Genomic DNA, 19864 nt, shown 5'->3' with positions numbered 1-19864 from the left:
ACAAAAAAGGGAAATCAGGACAAAACTTGAAGTAGGTAAATATTTACTATTGTGTACAATAGCAATGCAATAAAGTCATGAGAGTTATCACTTACTAACAGTAAGTTTGGTATAATAGTTTATAGTTAGGTTTTCAGCTAATGGGAATCCAACCGCTCATCTTCAGCCATCACCTCTCTCGTTATGCACAGCACTGAACAGAATGTTAGTTTATCATTGGTAAGGATGGAACCTAATTTAATCTCCATTGCTTTAAACTTCACATATTTTAGTCAAGCATCTGGATTTACTCTTCAGCTTTTCATAAACCCAGGACACTAAATAGATCAGGTCCAAATTCACAATGAAGCTTCAATTGTTCCAGTTCGCACAGTTGAAGGAAGGAAGCTTTGTACCTTAAACATTGTTGCAGAATAAGGCCATATCAAAAGGGAGACTATTTAACATGTTTCTTAACTAAATTCGTACAATTTATAACTGCAGCAGGCGCTTCTAGTATCAGTTTGCTTCACCTGGTAGCATTCTTGTTCAAATCAGAAGGTCCAGATTCAAGCCTCACTCCAAGACTTGAGCAAGTATGCTCAACTGAGGAACAGTTTTTTTTTAAGAAAAACTAACTGAAGCCCCCAGTGTACTGTTCAGGCAGATATAGTACATACTGCCAATGGTTCTAAGAGTACAGTGGTTTTCCCACCGTCCTGCTCAATATTTATCCTTCAAACCAACATCAAAATAGCCTTAAAATTTGGATTCAGTTTGGAGTACAAAAGTCATTGTCACTACTCCTTTAGTAAAGCATTTGCCTTTGCTTGTTTACAGACAAGAAGCCTACCTGACTGTACCAAAACTTCAAGTAGTTATACATCAAATATATTTTCCTGCTCAGACACAATGACAAATGATTTACTACTGTAGGCAAGAATTACCCTTAATGTCAAGCATACGTCATCACGGTCAACCACCAGATACGAAAGCTCCTTGTGCAAACAGATCACGCAAGTTTCAGACAACACACCAAATAGGTTAGATGTGAGTTAGTCATTCTTAGAGACAGGTGGCATGCAATCAGTTGCACTGGAGAACTCATGGATCAGAAAGTGTATGTGAAATTGATTTTAATTGCTGTTGTGATAAACAATCATGGTATCCGACACCTTTGATTCATTAAATATACCTTCAAGTATAGGAATGAGCATCAGCTCTTCTTTCCTACATTTACAGGATAAGTGTGGATGAACTGGGGAAGTAGCTAGAGTCTACTATCAAGAATTTCATAACTCAGCATTTGGAAAGTAGTAGTATAGTCAGACAAAAATCAGCTGGATTTATAAAAGGGAAATCATGCTTGATGAATCTTATTTGAATTCTTTGAGGATGTAACCAGTAGAATTGGCCAAATACTACTAGTGGATGCAGTTTATTTAGGCTTTCAGAAGGTTTTCAACAAGATCTTACATAACAGACAATTATGTAAAATTAAAGCACATGGGATTGCAGGTAGTGTCTTGAGATGGATAGAAAGCTGGTTAGCAGCTAGGATGCAGAGCGTTGGCATGAATGGATCTTTTTCTGATCGGCAGTGGGATTCCACAGGGATCTGTGCTAGGACCCCAACTGTTCAGTAGGACTAGGGGGCACAGCCTCAAGATAAAAGGGGGGCGGTTTAGAACGGAGTTGAGGAGGAACTTCTTCACTCAAAAGGGTGGTGAATCTCTGGAATTCTCTGCCCGTTGAAGTGGTGGAGGCTGCCTCGCTAAATATTTTTAAGACACAGGTTGATGGGTTTTTGATAAGAGAGGGGATTAAGGGTTATGGGGAGAGGGCGGGAAAGTGGAACTGAGCAGCGACAGATCAGCCATGATCTTATTGAATGGCGGGGCAGGCTCGAAGGGCTAGATGGCCTACTCCTGCTCCTATTTCTTATGTTCTTATTTGGAGGAAGGAACTGAATGTATTTTCTCCAAATTTGTACATGATATAAAGTTGGGTAGGAGGGTGAGCTGTGAGGAGGAGACAGGGACGCTTCAGCATGATTTGCACAGGCTGAGTGTGTGGGCATCTGCATGGCAGATGCCATATGATATGGATAAATGTGAGGTTAACCACTTTGGTAGCAATAATAGGACGACAGATTATTACTTGAATGGGTGTAAATTGAGAGGGGTGGATACTCAATGAGACCTTGGAGTCCTTACGTATCAGTCGCTGAAAGTGCGTGCGCAGGTACAGCAGTAAATGGTATGTAGGCAATTAGAAGCATGCCTACCCTCCTGCTTCTAATTTCTACGTTCCTATGTACCAAACAAAATCAGATAAGAGATTTGTTCCCAAAGACTAACCATACTGTTGAACTCATTCTTGTTTAAAGTCACACAGACAAGTTGCAACATTTTTGAAAATTTTTAAGCCACTTTTTTTTGGTGTTGAGTCATGCAACCTGAAAAGACACAATTACCCCATGACCTATAAAAGAGCACTGTTCTCCAACATAGGTACGACAGAGACAGTAATGAAGTCAAGTTTCCCGATTCTAAAACAATTCTCTAGTCTGAATATGTGGACTGTTCCCCTTCAAGGGGTGCGTCCTGTACTGATTTGAGTTGTATCTGATCAGGGAAGAAAATTAGATTATTGAGAAGTCTTTTATCCTGCTGCTTCAATTTTAGTATCTTAATATTCTCAGCAATATTAGGCAGCTGCGCAAATCTCAATATATTTTTTCTTCGAAAATATCAGTCATCTGAGAGGACAGCAACTACTAGCTGGACACTTTTGAAATATTCCAGATGGCTACAAAGGGAATCAGACACATCAAGGCTGAAATATATTTGAAGCAATAATCCAATTCCCACATAGAAGTTTGAAATACAGGTAATGTAATAATGTACTATGATCAGGGTTTCATGAGGAAGCACAGGGCATGGACTAAATGGATGGTTAGAGCCAGGATAAGAATGTGGGTGAACATCCCCTATACTGGAAAGCTCCATGAATATATGGCTTGGATGAGAGCCAAGCTAACAGACTGTGACAGGGAGGGACAGAGTACAGATCAAAGTATGAAGCAACAGTTAAAACCAGGCACAATAAATATATAAGGACACAAGAAGGCTCCTTATTGGAATGCATGTAGCATTTAAAACAAACTGATAATGCAAATAGAAATTAGTAAGTATGGTCTGATAGTTATTGCACAGACATGGCTACAGGATAACATTGGGACCTGAATGTTGAAGGGTCTGTAATATTTAAGATGGACAGGAGGTTAACAGCTGGAGGGGTGGTTCTCTTAGTTAACTAATGATAGCAGTAACATATTTAGAGGAGGACTACCTAAGTTCGGTAAACTAGGATGTAGGGGCAGTTTTGAGAGCGAAAAGAAAATCTAACGGCAAGAAGTCACTTATGGAGTGTGCTGTACAGAACTCCCAATTGTAACTATACAGTAGCACAGAGTATAAAGAGATAATGGGAGCTTGTCAAAAAGGTACTGCAATAATCATGGCGATTTTAATCTACATACATGTTGGAAAACTCAGACGGGCAAAGGTAGTTACTTCTGATTTGTCACGTGTATTAGCATACAGTGTACCGTATTGTTTCTCGCATGCTATACTGATAAAGCATGCTGTACACTGAGGAGGAGAGGGTGCAGAATGTAGTGTTACAATCATAGCTAGGTGTTGAGAATACAACATTGTTCAAGTTTAAAAGAATCATAGAACCCTACAGTGCAGAAAGAGGTCCTATCGAGTCTGCACCGACCATAATCTCACCCAGGCCCTATCCCCATATCCCTACATATTTTACCCACTAATCCCTCTAACCCAAGCATCCTAGTACACTAAGGGGCAATTTTAGCATGGTCAATCAACCGAACCTGCACATCTTTGGACTCAGAGTTTTAAGAGCATGGAATGAATGTAAAAGATAGAATTAGAGGGTATGCTGGGGACAGCTTGCAAGAAGTAGCCGTGCTCTGGCACCAACTTGGACTCACAAATTCATGGAATGTTTTTGAGATAGTTTCTTAGAACACCACGTTCTGCAGTCAATCCAACAGCAGGTCAGGTATTGTGCAACAGAAACAGAAAGTAGGACAGGATAGGCCATTCAGCCCTTAGAGCCTGCTCTAGCATTCACACCGTGACCCCTGGTTCTGGACTCCCTACCATCAGGAACATCTTTCCTGAATCTATCTTGTCTAATCTCATTGAGACGTATAAGATGATGAATGGGATGGATAGGATAGAGGTGGAGAGACTCTTCCCGCTCAGAAAGGATAGTAGGACTAGGGGGCACAGCCTCAAGATAAAGGGGGGGGCGGTTTAGAACGGAGTTGAGGAGGAACTTCTTCACTCAAAGGGTGGTGAATCTCTGGAATTCTCTGCCCGTTGAAGTGGTGGAGGCTACCTCGCTAAATATTTTTAAGACGCGGGTTGATGGGTTTTTGATAAGAGAGGGGATTAAGGGTTATGGGGAGAGGGCGGGAAAGTGGAACTGAGCCACGACAGATCAGCCATGATCTTATTGAATGGCGGGGCAGGCTCGAAGGGCTAGATGGCCTACTCCTGCTCCTATTTCTTATGTTCTTATGTTATGTTCTAATAGTGTTGAATTTTTAAAGCTATGAGTTACCAACTCATTCTTCTAAACTTCAGGAAATATAATCCTAACTGACTCGGTCCCACAATCACAGGAATCACTTCACTGCACTCGCTCCACAGCGAGAACATTCTTCCACGGATAAGGATTGCGCACAATTTTCCACGTGTGGTCTCTCCAAGGCCCTATATAACTTCAGCAAAACATCCAGGTACTCAAATCCTCTTACCATAAAGGCCAACAAACTATTTGCCTTCTTCACCACCTGTTACATCTGCACGCTTACTTTTAATGACTGCGCATAAGGACTCCTAGGTTTTGTTGCACATTCCCCCCTCTCAATCTAGAGCCACATTATAATCTTCCTTCCCATTTTTGCTACCAAACTGGGCAACTTCACATTTATCCAAAATATACTGCATCTGCCATTCATTTGCTCACTCAGCTTGTCCAAATCACACCGAAGCATCTCTGCATCCTCCTCACAGTTGACACTTCCATCCAGCTGTGCCATCTGCAAATCTGAAGATATTACATTTAGTTCCCTCATCTAAACTATTTTTACATTGTGAATACCTGGGTCCTTGCACTGACCCCCATGGTACCCCACTAGTCACTGCCTGCTATTTAGTTAATTCCTACTGTTTCCTGTGTCAACCAGTTTCCAAAAGGAGGTCAGGGGGGCTATGTTTTAGTTGTACAGGACATTGGTAAGACCACATCTGAAGTGTTGTGTACACAATGGATCTCATTAAAGAAAAAATGAAAATGCATTAGTAGCAGTTCAAGGAAGGTTTACTAGACTGATGCCATGAATGGGCAGGTTGTCAAGAAAGGGTTCAAGAGGTGTGACTTGTATTCACTGGAGCTTAGAAGAGCAAGAGGTGACTTGATCAAAACTTTTACGATCCTGAGGGGTACTGACAGGGTAAACGTGAAAAGGATGTTGCCTCTGAGAATCTAGAACTAGGGGATCAGTATTTAAAGAGGCTGCTCATTTGAGACAGAGGTACTGCAAATTTGTTTCTCAAGAGTCATGAGACTTTGGAACTCTTCCTCAAAAAGGTAGCGGAAGCTAAACCTGTATTTTTAAGGCTGAAGTAGAAAGATTCTTGATTAACAAGAGAGTGAGATGTTATTGTAGATCAGCATGAAGTTACAATCAGATTGGTGTGTGGAGTATGGAGTAGCAGACTTGCAGGGCCGAGTGGTTTACTCCTCCTCTTAATTCCATGTTCAATCCAAGCAAATTCCCAGGAGTTGGCAAGTGTAGTTGTTCATTGCCTCAGGGGGCCATGTGTACTACCCCAGTGTATCTGATTTATGGACTTGGTAAATTTAGTAAATTTTTGGGTATATTCAATTTATCAAAAACTCCTTAAAAACTGGGCATGGTGTATGCTTTTGCACCTTCACCAAATCAATCTTCAATATTACTAATATATTTTGGAAATGGGAACCAACCCAGTCGTGCCCTGCAGGCAATTACATTCCCACATTACATGGGCATACTTTGAATGCCCTCAGGGCAACGAGATAAGAGGAATACTAGGAAAATAATTTATTTTGCCAGAAATCAGAAATTTATTGCAAGTAGACATGACCCAAATTCAGTAAGAGCAATTTTTCAAAGTTGTCTACAACAGCCTTTTACGCTGAGGCCTAGAATGGAAATACTTGTTATTTTTACTTAAATAGTCTTGGTGAGTTTAAAATAGCATGCTAAACAGTTGACATTACCAGGAAAAAAAAACTTATACATTTCAGAAAAGGGAGGATACCATATGCACATATGAAAATACCAAGAGTATAGTGTCATATTTACATCATAGGATGCCAGCTACAGTTGCAATTGGTCAGTGCCTATGCTATCTCCAGCACTTTAATACTCAAATTCCCACCCTTTGTTTTACATCAGCTTATGATACATTTGTCTTATCCTAGTCCCAAGTGACTCAAAAAACATCTTCCGCATACCCCCCCGTTCCAGCTTCTTATTCCTTGTTTCATCCATTCCACCACTAGTCCTTAATAGTTTCTGCCCAACTTCTTCCCCTTACTGCAACTAGCTCTGCAATTGGAAACCTACTCAAAAGCTACCTCCTAACGTAATCCTTCTTTCCCACAATCTATATGCCGTGCACTCATTCTTTTTCTCCTTTTCATGAAGTGCTCATCAAATAAATTTTTTCAGCAATGCTGAAGCTGCAATCATGATCTAAGCTCTCAAGCTGTGGAATAGCCATTGTGCATGTTGGGAGAAAATACTCCAAACTGGGTAATGGATGTGCTTCACTGAAATAGTCAAGTGACTGCTGGGATTAGGAATGGAAGTGGCTGTAGTCTGGTTACAGTGCCAGAAGTGGCAGTGCCTTGTCAGGAGAAAAACACTGGCACTGTTTTTCTTACTCCTAATTTGCCATCTTCATTTGTAGTGATACACATTCAGTGCAGAGCGCCTGTGCTGGTTCTTTGCTAGAGCCATCTAATTAATTGTATTTTCTTGTCCTTTTCCCACATCCCTTCTTACATCGCCCATGTTTCCTTTTCTCTTTTGAAAGCAATGACTGAATCACTTCCAATCTTTCAGATGGTGCATTCTGGAAAACAGTGTGTGCATTTTTTTTCCCTTACTGCCAATCACTTTAAATCTGTGTCCTCTGTCACTGGTAACCATTTCTCCTTATTTATATGATCGAAGTTGATTTTTCTCTACACCCCAGGTATGTCTGTAACACTACATTTTGCACTCTTCTTCCCTATGTGCAGTATGCTTTGTTTGTATAGCATGCAAGAAATAATACTCTGTATACTCATACATGAGACAATAATAAATCAAACCAAATCAAAACCATTCACAATTTTGCCACGCCTTTGGATTAGTTTGGGTGCTTTTGCAACTGAACTCAGTTTAAAAATAGTCCTGCATTCCACAGGTGTCACTGACTTGTCTACATTCCACAGGTGTGACTGACATATGGGGCAGTTTTGGAAGCTGCAAAACTAGTTTGAGGTGTGGGGATGGACCACCACTGATTCACCTCCCATCAGAATTTCAGAGTCTCCAAAAATATCAGCAGAGAGCAGTATTGTCATCAGGGAGATCAGATAATTGTTTCCACCAAAAATAACTAGTTTGTGTCACAAGTAGGCTTACATTAACACTGCAATGAAGTTACGGTGAAAATCCCAAGTCCAGAAACTCCAGGGCTCCTAACAAATTCCTAGAAATTTGCCTACAAGAAACCTCATTGCCTGCTGAGAATCCTTTACAAGGGCTTCATTTTAACTAAGCAATTTAATCTAAGAAACTACAGGCCTGCCACAAGACAGACAGATATACAATAACATACTGCAACAGTATACTACCTTCATCTGTATTTAATGCATCTAAGGCAGTGGTGTGGAGACAAGCAAAATGTTGCATTAAATTCAGGGCAAGAGTGATATAAAGGACCTTTACATTTAAATTTAAAAATGTTCTCTGTTGGAATAATTGAATTGGGACAAACAAGAAAGCAGCACTTCGTACATACAAACGCACTGTTCACAGGCAACAAAAATAAATTTTCTGCGATATCAAATTCAAAGGTGCAGCTATGGATACCTGCATGGGCCCCAGTTATGCCTGTGGAATGTGTAACATTATGTTCTCCAGTCCTACACAGGCCCCCTCCCACAATTCTTTTTTCCAGTACATTGATGACAATTCTCAACTGGACCTGGAAAAGACTGCCACTTCGTGATGGTGAGAAAGGGGTGGAAATTGGAAGCACAGTCCATCTCCAACACTCCTCCTTTGACCCCTCGTCAATATTTTGAACAGGCTACCAACATTCATTACAAGCCCCTCAACTATACCTCCTTCCTCCAAGGAATCATCCCAGTTTCTCTGCATCCATTGCATCTGTTCCAATGATGCTGCCAACCAAAACAATGCTTTCCTCCGAGCCAAGGTTTCCCACTGTAGCTGACAGGGCCCTCACCTACATATGTGCCCTCAACCCTTTCAGCTCCCTCCCAGATATGGTTCCCCTTATCCTCACTTTTCACTCAACCAGTCTCCACATTCAAAGGATCATCCCCCACCATGATGCTACCATCCAAACACCATCCTTCTCCTCCCATCAGCATTCTATAGAGACAGTACCCTCCAAGATACCTTGTTCCACCCCTTTATCATCCCAACACCTCTGCTTCCCATGCAATCACAGGAGGTATAACACCTGCAATCTGACCTCTAGTCTCTTCACTGCGCAAAGCTCCAAACATTCATTCGAGGTAAAGAAGCAATTCACTTGCACTTCTTTCAATTTAATCTATTGCATTTGACGCTCAAAGCTGCTCGCATCGGGAAGTCTTTCCAGAATTCTTTCACACAATCCACCAGTAATTAGTCGCATCACTTGCCACTTCAATTCTCCATCTTGCTCTCACGCCTACATTTGTGTCACTGATCTGCTACAATGTTCCAGTGAAGCCCAACACACTGGAGGAGCAGCACCTCATCTCCCTACTAGACATTTTAGAGTCTTCTGGATTTAACATGGAGTTCAACAACTTCAGGACACAAGTTTGGATCTCTATTTTGTTTTCTATATTCTTTCCCAACCAACCCCCCTCTCCCCACTGGGCCAATCTAACTTGCTCTCATGTTTTGATATCAGAGACCACTAACCTTGTTCTGCTTTTAACACATTTAGCTCTATCCTTTATGTTACAATTACCACTTGCCATAGTCTTTAACACCATGACCATTCCCTTTGTATTGTGCCCCTGACATCTTTGTCAGGGGCACAATACAAATTCTAAGTTCACACCTATTTTGCTCCATCCCCTCAACAATATAAAAGCCACCAGTAATTAGTCCTGTCACTTGCCACTTGAGCCCCAGTGAGGTGTTGGGATGATAGAGGGGTAGAATAAAGTGTCTTGGAGGGTACCGTCTCTATAGAATGCTGATGGGAGGAGGAGGGAAGGTGGTTTGGGTGGCAGCATGGTGGAGGATGATCCTTTGAATATGGTGACTGGTCGATTGAAAAGTGAGAACTGAAGTGGCAAGCCACCACATTTCTACCTTTCAGCGATGGAGTCAAAACATTAACTCTTCCTCCACAAATGCTGCCAGATCTGAGATTTTGCAGTATCCTCTGCTTTATTTTAGATATTAAGTGAAGTGTTCTCATAAGACTATGCTGCTTTTTCTATAGGTATATAGGGATCAAAAGGAAATGAGGGGTTAGAATCAGGACAATGGCAGAGCAGGCTAGCAGGGTCAAATGGCCTACTTCTGCTTCTGGTTTCCATGTTTTCCAATACCATTTCTTCTGTTTCCAATTCCACTCATGTTTCCCACCATGTTTTGTGCTCATGGGCAAATTACAGAAATTGAAAAGAACACTTGATGATTTTACAAATTATGCGCAATATAAACTTGGGGGAAAACAAAAAATGCCCTTTTTTTATGCATTCTTCAGCTAAGATTTAATTAAACCCAAGGCCAGTTCATTCTAATTCACAAATCAGATTTTGCTCTGCAATATCTGTCATCTTTAACATTTCTAAAACATACTAGAAAAGCAAGCAAAGCACAACATCTCAAACAAAATATGAATCAAAAGTGAATAATTTCAATCCATGACATCTGACATGGAGCCAAATTTAATTTGCCTGAGTTGAATAATATGGTCACTAGCAATTTTTCAAAAACCACATTTTAACGTAGCAAATAGTTGCTTTCAACAACACAAGGTGTGAAAGTGTAAATTCCTAATCGCTTTCAATCTGTTTACTAACCTAGTAAAGGTGCAAATGTATTATACCAAGCACCACTATTAAGATTATGAACTATAAAACTTGCAGCAGCAAAATCCAGCATCATGGCACACAGAACCCAAAGTGCTAGGTTTGATTAAGTTTGTGCAAACAAGATTGCAGTTACACAAATTGGTCTCAACTGGGAAATGCAAAATCTTTAGTCCCACTCTTAATTGCAATCATGGTAACTGAACTATATGCAAAGGGGATGTGAAAAGGAAAAAAAGATGAAAAAAGTCGACCTCAACTATGACTATCTTCAGAGTCAAATAGCCCACTGCACAGCTTCTGGATCACGTGAAGAGTGACCAATTTAAAGACATACCTTTAGCTCCCTGAAACATTTATTAATCTTCCAGTTCTTTCACATTTCCAACTGGTCAAACATTAAGTGCCTTGCTGTATTGTTTTGTTAAGTGTGAAGACATCTCTTTTGACATCATACTTGCATTTAGAATGTTTTTAAACACTAAGCAGGCGACTGCTCACTCAGCTAACTACTGAAAGATGTAATATAATAACCTTTGTGTGAATCATACAATCGAATTGCAGTTCAAAGCAGAGATGTAGAATCTGCACTTATACCCAAACCATCAGAACTAAGCTCAACACAAGAGTTGCTCACTTGTCATCAGGTCATCAACCTGAAATATTAACCCTATCCCTCCCACTACTACAGATGCTCAAGCATTGCCAACATATATGCTTATTTTGCTTTGTGTCATTGTTTTGTAGAGTGTAAACTAATTTATAACTCATTTCAGTTCACTTCCAAAGACCTTCATAAACCCCCTAATTGACCTCATGACTGCACAATTATACCATGTACATTCAGCCCAGTTGTCTAACCAAGTGGTAGCAATGGTTGTAGTGCAGGCATCATGCAAACCCTGAAGCTGTAATAATTCAGCCTTACTGCTCCTAAGCATGAGGTGGCAGATTACCAACCAGGATAGCAGCCTATAGCAGTGGGCGAGATTAAAGGCATCAGTGCCATTGTCCTATTCACAGGCATAACCTGGACTGCATTCTTTGAATGAATCACTGATGACCAAAGAGCTGAATGCAAGCAGTCCATTATCTATCAACCTGTATAGATTTCCATACTGGACAATCTGACCATTCAGCAGCTGATCTATCTTTTAAAGCTACTCCCGCAGTATTAAACTGCAAATATTTGTATTGCCACACTGCAATTAAAAACAGGTTGCTTCGTCAATTTCAATAAATGAGCATATACTTCAAAAAGTGGTTCAAGAGAACTTACCTTGAGCTAATTAAATGATGGTTTTAGAAGTGTTTGAGAACTAGACATCTTTCAAAATGACCCTGAAAGATAACACCATTTTGCAGTGCCCGTGGTTCTCGCAGAACTAACTGAAAAAGCATTCGGCCTTGGGAACCAATGGGTTATTGAAAACAAAGTGACAAATAATTCAGAATGAATTTGAGATTGTAGCAAAGGTTGGTTTGAGAAGCACCACACTGCTTCAACTGACTTACAACTAAGCACAGGGGCCAGAGGTAGGAACTTGATTGCCCATGTCACATTTGAATCAGAAGTGCTTTCCATCGTAAACTGAAAAATGCTCAATCCTGAGACTATTTTGGTCATAAACTATGCTTGCCTATTATCAGGTTAGGAATTCGTAAGTGTCAATCTTAAGCAGAAAATAGCTGCCCCACATTTCTAACATGTAAAGAAGCACCACACATGTAAGAACATAAGAACATAAGAAATAGGAGCAGGAGTAGGCCATCTAGCCCTTCGAGCCTGCCCCGCCATTCAATAAGATCATGGCTGATCTGTCGTGGCTCAGTTCCACTTTCCCGCCCTCTTCCCATAACCCTTAATCCCCTCTCTTATCAAGAACCCATCAACCCGCTTCTTAAAAATATTTAGCGAGGCAGCCTCCACCACTTCAACGGGCAGAGAATTCCAGAGATTCACCACCCTTTGAGTGAAGAAGTTCCTCCTCAACTCCGTTCTAAACCGCCTCCCCTTTATCTTGAGGCTGTGCCCCCTAGTCCTACTGTCTTTTTTGAGCGGGAAGAGTCTCTCCACCTCTATCCTATCCATCCCATTCATCATCTTATATGTCTCAATGAGATCTCCCCTCATTCTTCTAAACTCTAACGAGTACAAGCCTAGTTTATTCAGCCTTTCCTCATAGCTCAACCCCCTCAACTCCGGTATCAGCCTAGTAAACCTCCTCTGCACTCCCTCCAAGGCCAAAATATCCTTGCGCAGGTGCGGCGCCCAAAACTGCACACAGTACTCCAGCTGCGGCCTCACCTATGCCTTATACAGCTGCAGCAAGACCTCCCTACTTTTATATTCAATCCCCCTCGCTATGAAGGCCAGCATCCCATTCGCCTTCCTGACCACCTGCTGCACCTGCAAGCTGGGTTTTTGCGACTCATGCACAAGGACCCCGAGGTCCCTCTGCACCGTCGCCTGCTGCAGTTTTTTGCCCCGTAAGTAACAGTCCTTCCTACCATTCTTCCTACCAAAGTGGACCACCTCACACTTGCCAACATTAAATTCCATTTGCCATTTCCTGGCCCATTCGCCCAGCCTATCTAGATCCTTCTGCAGACTCTCCACACCCTCCGCACAATTTGCCTTTCCCCCAATCTTGGTGTCATCAGCAAATTTCGACACCCTACACTCGGTTCCCTCCTCCAGATCATCTATATAAATGGTAAATAGCTGAGGCCCCAGCACCGACCCCTGGGGCACCCCACTAGTCACCAACCGCCAATCCGAATAGCACCCATTGACCCCCCACTCTCTGTCTCCTATTTGACAACCAATCCTCTATCCACGCTAACACCCTACCCCCAACTCCATGTCCCCTGACCTTCTGCAATAACCTCTGTGAGGTACCTTGTCAAACGCCTTCTGAAAATCCAGAAAGACCACATCCACCGGCTCTCCTCTATCCACTGCGCTAGACACATCCTCATAGAACTCCAGTAAATTTTATTCGCCTTTCAGGTAAATGCTGTGTTTGAAAAACAGAAAACGTGAGTAGTATGATCAGAACAATCTGTTGCCCCTGGTTCAGGACTCCCTGACATCAGCAACATCCTTTTTGCATATACCCGGTCTGTTCCTATTGAATTTTTGTAATATTCCATGAGATTCCCCCCTCATTCTTCTGAGCTCTAGGAGCAGCATGGTGGCACAATGGCAAATGCTGCCTTACAGCTTGAGGGATCCAGGTTCAATTTCTGCCTTCAGTGATTGTGTGTGTGTGAAGTTTGCACGCTGTCCTTATCTGTATTGGTTTCCTCCGGGTGCTCCGGTTTCCTTCCACAGTTCAAAAATGTGCAGGTTAGGTGGATTGGCCATAGTGCAATAGCCCATTAGTGTCCCAAGAGATGGAGATGCAAGCATTGGATTGGGGTGGACACAGTAAGAAGTCTCATAAGGCCAGGTTAAAGTCCAATGGGTTTATTTGGTAGCACGGGCTTTCGGAGTGCTGCCATTCACCTGATGAAGGGGCAGTGCTCCAAAAGTTCTTACTACCAAATAAACCTGTTTGATTTTAACCTGGTGTTGAGAGATTTCTTACTGCCCCAAGAGACATAGATTAGATTAGATGGGCTAGCCATGGTAAAATGGGATACGGGGATAGGACGAGGCAGCAGCCTGGGTTACAATATTCTAATAAGTCATCTGACAACAACATCTCCACATCATTACAATATTCTGTCAGAGTTGGTGCAGACTCGATGGGCTTCTGCACTATAGGGATTTTATAATTCTATGAAATATAGTCCCAACCAATACAACACTTTTCATACCTCCGTCCCATCATCAACCTAGTAAACCTAGTAAACCTTGTTGTACTTCCTCCACAGCAAAAGCATTCTTCCTCAGATAAGGAGGCCAAACTGCACACAATATTCCAAGTGTGGCCTCACCAAGGCTCTGTTTAAATGCAGCAAGACATCCCTGTTCTTGTACTCGAATCCTCTCACGACAAAGGCCAACATACCATTTGCTTTCTGCACCATCGGCATGCTTAACTTCGGTGACTAATGCACAAAAACACCAGGTCTTATTACACATCACCCCCTTAATTTATAGTCAGATAATTATGCACCTTCCTGCTTTTCTGAAGTGTTGTCTTCACATTTATCCACATTGTACTGTCTGCTTTGCATTTGCCTATTCCCTCAGCTTGCCCAAATCACACTGGAAATTGCTGTATCCTCCCACCCAGCTTTGCGCTATCTGCACAGGGGCATTTTGATGTGGCTCAAAGTAATGAAAGGATCTATCGCCAACAATATTTGGTCAGACCAAATAAACAATGTGACTGTACCACAATCCCTGGCTCCAACCAAGCATCGTCTCCGACCCAGGATACACACCCTTGCACTCGATAGCTCAGCTTTCCACCTCAATACTCCTTGGGGTGCGGCCTGATTGCACGGCCCTCAGGGAACACCTCCTCAAAAGGGGCCGCACTATCACATTGCTTCCCACTTAACTCCTGAATTCACCTTAGGAAGGGGAAAAAAAAATGATCAACATGGGCAACAAATTTCAAAAGATGTCAGAAATACCCCAGGGCAACTCATTGTAAGTTTAGTTGATCCAGAGATTTCCGCACCTAGGTCAAACATCTCAATTCTGAGCTAGGATCTTCTAGGAAATTTGGTAGGATAGATGCAAAAAGCAAACTCAATTGAGGATGGAGATCCTCCTCGGTAGCTGCTGTACCCTCAGTTACAAAAACTGCTGGTTGCTCAGTTTCCACATTTAAACCAGGATCCCTGCACCAAATTTACTTCATGGGTCGGTCAGTCGTTAATGCCTTGAGTCAGGCACTGCTCCCCTTGTCAGGCGGTCTACATGTTGTTTGATACAACAACTTTGTATTTGTGGTCTAGGAGATAGGTCTATTCTTTCCACAATCTTAGCAGTCACCCATACTGGTCTTGCGGCAAAGTTTCTATGACTAAATCCTCAATTCAAGGAGTCATGATTTTGTTTTGAAAAGCTTACCTAGCCTGCTCCCCTCTCCGTCAAATCTAGGAAAATTGTAAGCAACCGTATCAAGTGACATCGCATAGTAGCTTGGCTGGTGACTCCCAAGGTCATATTTGGCATGGACTAAGACAACAAAAAACTGGCTGCACATAGGAGTGAGGCCTAATGACTCATTTCTTCAATGATTTGAATGGTTGCACAGCATGTTCTGCTCACCCATTTGAGGACGGGTGGCAAGGTGCTGACCTAATATGGCAAATACCACTTGATTTTACAGATTTCTCAAACTCTTCTGCTGTGAATGACATGCCATTGTGTGACACTAAGACCTCCAAGATGCTATGAATGGCAAAAAATCCTCAATTTATCAATGGTGGTGGTCACTGCTGACTTTATCAACCGGACATGCAGCCACTTAAACGTGTATTGACTGATGCAAGAAACACATCACCCACAAACAGCCCTGCAAAGTCGAAGTGTATTCTTGCCCAAGGTCCACCTGACCACCAAGGATACATATTGGTCTTGTGGGCTTCAAAACTGGGGCACTGAGTGACCATCACGTCAATTTCTTTATTGATGCCCGGTCACTAAACAACTTCTGACTAGTGCTTTCATCCTGCTTTGTTGATCCAGTTGGTGCGGACTCGGTGGGCTGAATGGCCTCTTCTGCACCGTAGGGATATCATGATTCTAAAAATGGCTTGTGGTCCAAAACTTTTGTAAAATGGTATCCATAAATGTACTGATAACTTTGACTGCATACATGACTATCAAGCTTTTATCTATTTGGGAATACTTTAGCCCTCCCAAAGCTGACAACACTTTTGACAAACGCAATGGGCTTTTCTACTCCATTAGACATGCTGTGGGCATAACTGCTCCTACTCCAACTCCATAATGATACATCACAGGTTACTCCCAATGATTTGTTTGGATCAATGTGCACCAACAATAGAGATGACTGCAATGCTTAATTTTCATGGATGCTTTTTATTCTGCTCCCCACCTCCAATGTTAATGTTAACAACCAGTGGAGTGGCTAAGGTGGTAAGCACGTTTTATAAAAATCTACTACAATAATTCACCATTCTGAGGAACAACCAGCATTTTGTTTTTGGCTTAGAGCCTCTTTAATGGCTTTAACTTTATCTCCCAAAGGAGGTAAATCTTTTGTGATTATCCTAAACCCCAAATATCTAACTTCAACTGCCTGGAAAGTACACATTCTCCCATTTCAAACAAATACCTGCTTCTTTAAATTGTTTCAAAACTTCGTCCAAGTTTGTATACGTTCAGTGAGGCTCCTGTAATTAGAATGATGTCAAGATCATAGAAATAATAGAAACCCTACAGTACAGAGGGAAGCCATTTGGCCCATCGAGTCTGCACTGACCACAATCCCATCCAGGACCTACACCCATATCCCTACACATTTTACCCACTAATCCCTCTAACCTACACATCTCAGGATACTAAGGGGCAATTTAAGCATGGCCAATCAACCTAACCCGCACATCTTTGGATGGTGTTCCGGTTTCCTCCCACCCGGAGGAAACCCACACAGATACAAGGAGAATGTGCAAACTCCACACAGACAGTGACCCAAGCCAGGAATCAAACCCAGGTCCCTGGAGCTGTGAAGCAGTAGCGCTAACCACTGTGCTACCGTGCCGCCTTTGGGATGCCTTGTAATAAACTTTCCATCATATTTGGCAAATGGCATAAGTGCCAAAAGATAAACATGTATACTAATTGTGGGTGTTGATAGTAACCAACCCGAGTCTTCATCCAACTCCAGCTGCTGATAAAGTTAGACCTCAATCAAACCTGTGTAGTTTGGCATAGAGGTCTCCAATTCTATGAATGCGATATCTATCCGCGAACCTCTATTGACTATTATATTCCTTCAAATACAATATAGTCCAATTTGAGAATGGGGGCTACAAATGCAGCCCGTTCTGCGAACTGAACAAGTTTTATGATACCTAAATCTTCCAAGTCTTTTGAGCTTGGTTTCAACCATATGATGAAATGCAAAAGGCAGAAGGCAAGCTCAGAAATTTAGGTGTTGCATCTGGATTCAAATTAATTTTAGCTTCAGCTCCCCTAATATGTTCTAATTCAATCTGAAAGACCTTGGAATATTTACACAGCAGCTCCTGAAAACCTTCATCCCACATGTTTATTTTTATTTTATCTGTTTGAGCCAATCACGGCCCATTGAACAAGGTCTATGACTACTAGTTACCAAGTAAGAAGTCTGACAACACCAGGTTTAAGTCCAACCGATTTAATAGTAAACTCGCACGCTTTTGGGGTTTGCCCCTTCACCTGACGAAGGGGCAAACCCCAAAAGCTTGCGAGTTTACTATCAATCGGTTGGACTTAAACCTGGTGTTGTCAGACTTCTTACTGTGTTTACCCCAGTCCAACGCCAGCATCTCCACATCATGACTACTTGTTACCAAGACAGGGAACCATGCTGTCTAATTCCTATAGGGCACAGTGATTGTTGCTATCCTAAGACTTCAATCTCTCTACTGTATGTGTAGACAAAATGGCTCCAGACTCATTCAATCTTACTGCTTGGAGGTTTTTTTGAAGGTAACGAAATGCCTGATCCCCTCCGACTGTAGCCGCAGCCTGTGTTCAAGTTGCCATTTATCAAGACTCTCCCTTATAAGGGGCACTTTACTTAGTTGGGCCCAGTTATGGGTAAACAACTCTAGTCCCTTGTCGGATTCCTCATCTAGTTTTTCAAAGGATTAAATTTGAGAGTTTTTTTGAATATTCTGTCCTGACTGCTTCACACTGCATCATGTTTGTAAATGACCCTCTGTTGTACCTGAAACATAATTCTGGTGTCATCAAATTTCTTGTTCTCCCCCACATCAAAAACAAGCTTCAACCTTCAATGCAGTACTCCTTTTTCGGACTCTGCTACCCCTCACACACTTCATGACTGCAGTTTCCTGCCACAAACGTAAGATGTTTGGCACATCTTACAACTCGCTTACACCTTGCTCAGCGCATTCAGCTGCTTCAGCGACTTTGGTCCCAGCCAATAACTTCTCCCGTATGATTTTAGACCAAACGGTCTCTTAACATTTTTCTTGAAGGTGGGACAAATTCGCAGTCCTCTACCAACACACTCGATCTGGCCACGAATCCTGAGACCGTCTCCCCTGGCTCCTGGACTACGGAATGAAATTTGTACCTCAAACATAATGAGGGTTGGGAGTTGAAATGGTTTTTAACAAATTCAAATATCTGGTCAAAGGACTGTGTGTCTGGAGTGTCGGGCAATGTTAAACTTCTCACTAAGCTTTCTGTGCACCACAGACTGTGAGCTTCTTTTCAGCTGTTACATTTGCTACAAAGTAGTAACATAGTCTTTCAATATATTGTCCCCAGTTTCCTTGAATGTGATGTATCATATTTTCACCATTCAAGTGTCCTCCCTCTCTAGTTGTTCACTGTGATCCCCAACTTCAAAAGTTCTCATTGCCAGTATAATAAATCAAGTGCAATTCAATGTGCCTCAAAGTAACAAAGGATTTATTGCCAACAATCAATAAGTATTTACAATAAAGGGTCAGACAGAATAAACAACACAACTGTACAACACTCCTATCTTGCTCCAACAGAGGATCCTCCCTGACCCAGGATAGTTGCCCTTGCGCTCAATTGGTTCAGCTTCCTGCCATGACATTCCATAGGGCCCAGCACAATCATGTGGCCCTCAGGGAATGCCCCCTTAAATTGGCCATGCCTCCAGAGATATTGCATTTAGTTCACTCATCAAAATCATTTAGATATAATAAATAGCTGGGGTCCTACTGCTATTCCCTGCAGTACCCCACAAGTCACCACCTGCCATGTGGAAAAAGACCACCTTATTCCTACTCTTGTTTCTTGTGTGTCAGTTTTCCATCTCTCTCAATGCACTACCCCCAATCCCATATGTTTGAATTTTATACATTCTCTCAACAGGGCTGTTGAAAGCTTTCTGCAAGTCCAAATAAACCACATCCACTAGCTCCCTCCCTTCAATCTATTAGTTACATCCTCCAAGAATTCCAGTAGATTTGTCAAGCATGATTTCTCTTTTATAAATCTATGCTGACTAACAAGTTCTGCCATTATTTTCCAAGCGCTCTATTACAAAATCCTGGATAATGAAATGCTGAATTTTCCCCACTACCGACGTCATATCAATTCAAAATTGCAGGTCATTAATGTATATTGCAAATTAGTTTTTAAACAACAGGCCAGGAATGAAATGAGCATTTACAATTATATGCTTCAAAACATGAAATGTTTTTATTTCCTCATGCCAGAAGGCCTTCAATCTTACCATAGTCTAAAAATCTAAATACAGCAAGGCATTGGTGCACCTGCTTATTTAATTCACAGTTTTAATCCCAATAA

The 19864-nt window shown here is 41.9% G+C and overlaps 1 protein-coding gene across 8 annotated transcripts in view; it reads right to left on the bottom strand.

Annotated features, from left to right (window-relative positions):
- Nucleotides 1-19864, bottom strand: part of trip12 (thyroid hormone receptor interactor 12) — a 170946-nt gene that overhangs the window by 121599 nt on the left and 29483 nt on the right. The gene's annotated exons all lie outside the window — the stretch shown is intronic.

Source organism: Carcharhinus amblyrhynchos, chromosome 3 (assembly GCF_965287045.1).
Source record: "Carcharhinus amblyrhynchos chromosome 3, sCarAmb.v2.hapA, whole genome shotgun sequence".
NCBI lineage: Eukaryota > Metazoa > Chordata > Chondrichthyes > Carcharhiniformes > Carcharhinidae > Carcharhinus > Carcharhinus amblyrhynchos.
This window is presented reverse-complemented; position numbering and strand designations above follow the sequence as displayed.